This window comes from Hyperoodon ampullatus, assembly GCF_949752795.1.
Source record: "Hyperoodon ampullatus genome assembly, chromosome: 19".
Lineage (NCBI taxonomy): Eukaryota > Metazoa > Chordata > Mammalia > Artiodactyla > Ziphiidae > Hyperoodon > Hyperoodon ampullatus.
Genome location: NC_136932.1, coordinates 32895239 through 32902308, shown reverse-complemented (window position 1 = coordinate 32902308; position 7070 = coordinate 32895239).

The following is a 7070-nucleotide window of genomic DNA, read 5'->3' as shown; positions in this document are numbered from 1 at the left end:
ACGGCTCGCCCTTTTCCCCTGACCGTTCCCTTGGGAACCTTGAGTTCTTTAAGAAGTTCTCCTCCCATTTTTTTCTAAATAACAGATTTCCTGTTTTTTAGAGGCACTTCACTCATTACAGCTTCTGTAACATCAGTGACTATAATACTGAAGCTTTTTTTTTTTTCTGTAAAAAATGTTTGTTTCAACAAGTTAGAAGTTTGATCTGTCTTTTTGCTTTGCTTCTATCACCACCCTTTTATGGCAGTCCCAACCCGTGCCCAGGGCAGGTTGCATCTATTTTACAAGTCTAAGGACATCAGGGAGGTAGAGCACGGTAGACTCTCTGTGTTTATTTGTACACTGTGGGTCGCCTGCCTATTACTGTTTGTGCGTATGGCAGAGACCACCAGGAATTCTTGACCTTGTGTCTGTTCTTGTGTTTCAGGGTCTCTTAGCCATCCCTACGAGTTCTGGGCTCAGAGTTTGTAAGGAAGACTGCTAACTCTACCTTGCCTCTGTCCTGCCCCTGGCCGCAGCAGCCCTTGGTAAATGCCTTTGTAGTTCTAGCATGCGACTTCAAGCATTCGGCTCACTCCTGGAGAAATAAAGGCTGTTGCCAGGTTGACTCTCCTGTGTGTAGCCATGTTCTCCCCGAGCAAGAGGACGACCAGTTCGTCACGTGCCCAAGTCCTTCTAATGTGGAAGCCGGACAAGGCTCAGAGTGGACCCCGCAGTGCTGAGAAGGAAACCCTCGCCTCAAGGCTCCTGCGTGACACTGAGACCTGTCGGCAGAATTTTAGGAATTTTCCATACCCAGACCTGGCTGGTCCTCGAAAGGCATTGAATCAGCTCCGAGAGCTCTGCCTTAAGTGGCTGAGACCCGAGATTCACTCAAAGGAACAAATCCTGGAGCTGCTGGTCCTGGAGCAATTCCTGAGCATCCTGCCTGGGGAGGTTAGGACTTGGGTGAAGTCCCAGTACCCGAAGAGCAGCGAGGAAGTGGTGACTCTGGTGGAGGATTTGACTCAGATTCTAGAGGAAGAAGGTAAGACTTGTAAGGGCAGAGAGAGGAGGAGTCCTGAGTGGTCTGAGAAGACAGCCGTCACGTCAGAGAGCAGCCCTTTGAGGTGATTAGGAAAACGGAGGTCAGGGAGTGAGTGAGAACAGGCTTCACTGACCCCCGTCCTACCTGGCATTCCTCTTCCAACTGCTCGGAAGCCAACACACGTTCTGTAAACCCAGAGGACGTATCATAAACAGTGGCCAGACACAACCAAATTACCCCCATGTGCGCCCTCAGGAAGTTTCCCTGAAGAGGTTTGAACCATTCTGCCAATAAATCATTTGCTTTGTGAATTGGGTTTTATGGTAACATACTTCCAAATATGTAGAAAAGTGTCCAGAGAATATTTCTTTACTAAGTAAAAAGACAGCTCACAAAATTTCTATCACTCAAGGGTTTAGTAGAAAACTGTGAATTTGGTACATATTCTGAAGCATCCCAGAGCAGACTTTGTTTTTGAAGCCTGCTCAAAAACAGGATAAGTTTCAGGATAAGTCATTGCCCCTTCCCTTTGGTTCTGTGAAGCAGGGGCGCTGTTTTTGGTTTCCTTCTGATTCCTCGCTTTAATAAAATGTAGGCTTCTATTGGTGAAGAGTTTCCTAGGCTATTCAAAGAGGGCTGATCTCCACCACGGTCTCTTTCTCTTCACTAGCTGCTCCTCAGAGCTCCACCCTTTCCCAGGAGACCCCAGAGGAAGACCCCAAAGGAAGACAAGCTTTCCAGGCAGGGTGGCTTAATGACTTCGTGACCAAAGTGAGTGTCAGTTTCTTCTGGGATTTTAAAATGCCTTCCTAGTGTGTGAGGACATTTTCTAACCTGGCCCTCTACCTTCTGTGACCCCAGAAGTCCTATGAAGGACCTAAGCCTCAGGTTTTCTCCTTAAGTCACCGTGGCCTGTTAAGGTAGGTGAATGCCTTGTATAGGAAATGGGATCCATTGCTTCCTGTGATATCCCTTTCTTCACTTTTTTACTTTAAAGCAGTGGTAGTGCATAGAGGTTAAGGGATTCACCTCCACAGCCACATGGATCTAGATTTGCTTCCTGGTTCTGCCACTGAACCTGTGATTTGGGGCAAGACACTTAACCACTCATAGCCTGAGTTACTAAGCTCTAATGAATATTCCTCTTAGATTGTGACAATTAAATATTATGAGACCTGTTAGCCTGTATTACAGTAAGTGATCAAGAAGGCCACAGGAAGATTAGACAATAGTTATTATTTTACTTTGTTAACAAGTAATTAAAGGCCATGTATTGTATGATGTTACTGTTTATTACGAGTCTGTTATTTTAAGGAAGAGCAGCTCAGGCCATCTTAAGAGAAAGGTTTACTGTAAAATACACTGTAAAATATACATGGTCTGAAATTGGTAACCAGAGTAAATTATTATTTGTAGATAATATGAATGTTTACCCAAAAAACCTAAGAAAATCAAGGGAAAAACTGTTAGAAACAATAATAGAGAATTTGAGTAAAGTGACCACGACAGAAAATGGCATACAAAAATTAATCACTTTCTTAAATATACATAAAAATCAGATGCTAAAATGAAATAAAAGGTTCCATTCACAGTATTACCCCCACATTTAAAATAACTACGACTAAGCATAGTATAAGCTTTGCAGTTCTGTGTTATTCTGTAGACATGAAAGAAGCCTTGAATACTGTAAAACTGCTAGCTCTCCCTAAATTATACACTTACATGTGATTTGAAAAATTCCAATACAATTTTTTAAAGAAACTTACAGAGTTCATTTGAAAAACATGTGAGAGTAAGCAAGAATTTTTTTTTTTTAAACAAAGGAAGAGCAGAGGGATGCTAACTTTACCAGACTGTGAAATGTATCTACAGGTGCAGTAGTTCAGTGTGGTTATTGGTACCAGTTTTATTTTAGAAAGGAAGAAGGGGGACTTCCCTGGTGGTCCAGTGGATAAGAATCTGCCTTCCAATGCAGGGGACGCGGTTTCCATCCCTGGTTGGGGAACTAAGATCCCACATGCCGTGGGGCAGCTAAGCCCACATACTGCAACTACAGAGCCCACGCGCTCTGGAGCCCGAACACCACAACTAGAGAGTCCACATGTCGCAACTACTGAGTCTGTGTGCCACAACTAGAGAGAAGCCCGCACGCCACAACGAAGAGCCCACGCACTGCAACGAAAGATCTGCGTGCCACAACTAAGACCCAGTGCAGCCAAAAATAGATAGAGAGATAGATAGAGAGAGAGAGAGAGAGAGAGAGAGAGATAGGAGGGAAGAAGGAGGGGCTCTGCATTCCATCATAGAGCACAGAAAATATCTTAAAATGTCAAACTAACACATTTAATTTATTTGTAAGGCAATGCTTGAAAGTCAAACCATTCTCTCTGTGTCATCTATGTTTAAATCCTTTTATTCTTTAAGATGGAGCCACCAACGCATGCACTGAAACTGATGTATTCTACTTTGTTTTCAGACTTCCCCTCAGGCCATTCAGGTCTGCTTATCCGTACACTGGGTAAAGGTATTGACTAGGTAATTTTTAGGGTCCTACCAGCGCTCAAGACTCTGGTTTCCCCCACCACACACACACCTGTGCTGTCGCTGTCCCCTTCCTACTAGTTCCTGAACCAAGTTAAGTCACGTTTGATGTTTCAGGAATCCATGACATTCACAGATGTGGCCGTGGACATCACCCGGGAGGACTGGGAGCTCATGCGTCCTGTGCAGAAGGAACTATACAAGACGGTGACACTGCAGAACTACTGGAACATGGTTTCTCTTGGTGAGTGTTGTCTGCGCCCGGCCCTCCTCTCTGCATACACACCCGAGTCTTTCTCCCCTCAGCTGTTAAAAATGGTTGGGCCTAGAGGTGAGCGTGCTTGTCCGTTCAGGCACAGAAATGGCAAAGTTCTACTCCCTTTTCCCAAATGAAAGGTTTCTAAGTGAAAGGTCATCAGAAGGTACGACGCACAGCCTCCCAGGGCCACCACCCCATGCCGTGCCCTGCCCAATGCCTCCTTCCCCGTGATCTCTAGGCCTGCATCCTCCAGCATGCAGGAAATTTTTGTCCCAGCTCCAAAAAGGACAGTGACCTCATTCATGAGGTCATGTCCATGAACCATTCTTTTCCTGTAGAGATCTGTCCTCATGGGTAAGAAGTCAGGTAGTAAAACTTGAACAACTGTTTATCTCCAAGGTAAAACTCACTCTGTTCCTCCTAAACAGGACTTACAGTGTACAGACCAACCGTGATTCCCATATTGGAAGAACCATGGATGGTGATAAAAGAAATTTTAGAAGGCCCTAGTCCAGGTGAGAGAACCACCAGCCGATGAGATTCTTTGTGCTTAAGAGCCTGTACTGTCCTAAGTATGGTGAGATGTGTTTTCACATGTGGCCAAGTCATTTTGCACAAAGACATCCCAGCCTGTTGAGAACACTGGGCTGCTTGGCTTTGCTTCCTTACAGAGGCTGTCTTCGGAAGAGATTTTCCAGGTGTCATTTTTACATGCTGCCAACCAACCCCCAACCCCCCTCTTATTTTGTGCTTCTCCATGACCCCTGGGTTCCCTCCCTTAGAGTTTTGTCTGGGGCTTTCTGTGTGTTCCCTCCCTCTATTTTAAAGCATGCATGAATGTCCCCTAAAATCTTAAATTTCAAACCTTCTCAACTTCTCTTTGAGTTTCTTTTATTCTGTTTATTGACAAAACCCTGTAGCCCCCTGCCTCCACTCTCCTCATTCCTTTCTTTTTTATGTTCTGATTATTGAAAAAGATAACATGTTTGCAAGATCAAAAATTGTAAAAATATATAAAGCCAGATCTATGCAGACAGAAGTCCCCACCTGTTTGACGCGTTCACCCAGTTCCTGCATCTTTGTCGTCACCTGTGGCTCGACACCTAGAGGTCACATGACTGTTCTATTCCCTGATGACCTTCCAGTTAAGGTTCTGGATCCGCTGTGGATCCTTGCTTTATTACATTGCTGGTTGCAAAATGGTGATTTTCTTTTTTTTTTTTTTTTTTTTTTTTGCGGTACGTGGGCCTCTCACTGTTGTGGCCTCTCCCGTTGCGGAGCACAGGCTCCGGATGCACAGGCTCAGCGGCCATGGCTCACGGGCCCAGCCGCTCCACGGCATGTGGGATCCTCCCGGACTGGGGCACGACCCCGTGTCCCCTGCATCGTCAGGCGGACTCTCAACCACTGTGCCACCAGGGAAGCCCAATGGTGATTTTCTAATTCCACCATCTCTTCTAAATGATTAATCTGTAAAGAATACCTATCCCTCCCACCCCGTTTTTATGTGTATATGTCACTATGAACTAGTGGAATTTTTTTAAATTCAATGTATTGTTAGTCCATTAATTCCAGTTGGGGGGGGTATTTGTTTTTGATGCTCAGTTGTCCCAAATTTCGGCGATGGGAGCCTTTCAGATCAAGTCCTTTTGAGACGTCCCCATTAGTCTTTGAGCATTTCCTTGCTTTCTGGCAGAGAATGGTCTGTGGGCTCACTTCATGCCTACCTTAGACCTGGAATTTCTCTAAGGAACAGTGATTCATCTTAGTGGGGGTTAGTGATGAGAGGGCAGGATCTGGGCAGTGAGTGCACTCACTACTCTGGGTACCATTGCTTCTAGATCTGTTCAGTAGATAGAGCTGTGAAGAGTGTGTGTGTGTGTGTGTGTGGGTTTTTTGAATCCTGAGTTCATACTGGTGACTTGAATTCAAATCTAGCACCACCAGTGCAGTCTATCTTGTACCTCCCCATACCTGTTTTCTACTTCCTTTCCCACAGAATGAGTCATCTGGTTCCCAATATCAGTATATCTGCTCATTTGCTCTGTCATATAATCACACAAAAATGGTTTCAGAAGTATATCATTATCTCTCAGATAACAGACTGCTCAGGTGATGTTCAAAATTCCTTCATGTCCTTAGAATATATTCCACTAAAGATATAGAGGATACTGGGTTCAAAGTTACTTGAATTCTTCCTTTCTGGTTATCTTAACAGTTTGATACACAGTTAAACTTGTTTGATTACACTTGTGTTCAAGTTTAGTATTTTCTTCTTTCTTGATTCTTTTTTATTTAATTTTACATTTTTGAGTATGTAAAAACATTAACGCAGTTCAGAAGTCAAAACTATAGAAAGGTGTACACTCCCATCCCTTCTGCCCTGTTCCCGCCCACTTCCTGTAGGTTACAGGGCTCACTTTTCTCTCGTTTATCCTTCCTGTGTTTCTCTTTGAAGAGATAAATCATAAATATAGCCTTATCTCTCCTTTTGTATACAAAAGAAGTACACTGCACTCTTTTGCATTTTGCTTTCCTACTCCCTTTTTTTTTTTTTTTTTAATTTAAGCCACTGCCTTCTAGTATGTCTACTAGTATTGATGCTGGAATCTAGCATTAACAGCAAATTAAACAATAATGACAATATAATACACTACTTTAGAGTGAATTGCTTAACTTTTTTAAAAAGTTAACTTTATCTGGTCATCTGGTATTTTGAGGGTCCTACTACTTGACAAGCTAGTTCTTCTCATAATTTATGGCCTATTCGCTTTAGTTGGCAGAATGACCCAAAATATACAGTGAATTCTTTAGGGAGTGAGTTCAGCACACTCTCAACACTGAGAAAACCCGTGGCAAGATGGCGCTAGGCCTTTGCTGGAGTCGACCATCTTCTGGGAGGTGCTGCCCATCTGGGGCCACTTGAGGTTTTTAGATGATTCAGGTTGAATTAAGGCTGTAAACCCACAAGAGGGGCAGTTTATGATTATGTATTTTGGGGAGAGATTTTGGCTCCCACCAAAGAGCACAAAACTGAGAAAGGCAAGGTCCTCTTTTCCTTCTGTAGAGGTGAGGTGTTTGGGTTTTGTTTGTTTTTCTAGCCTGTCCTTATACAGGGTGTAGCACAGAATGTGCATACTCCTGCCAGCTGCCCCAGGTTGGCTTCAGGCTTTGTCTTCTGGCCCCCAAGCCCCTTGCACCCTCAAGGGGAAGCTGAAGGTCGTCAGCAGGATGGAGGAGTGT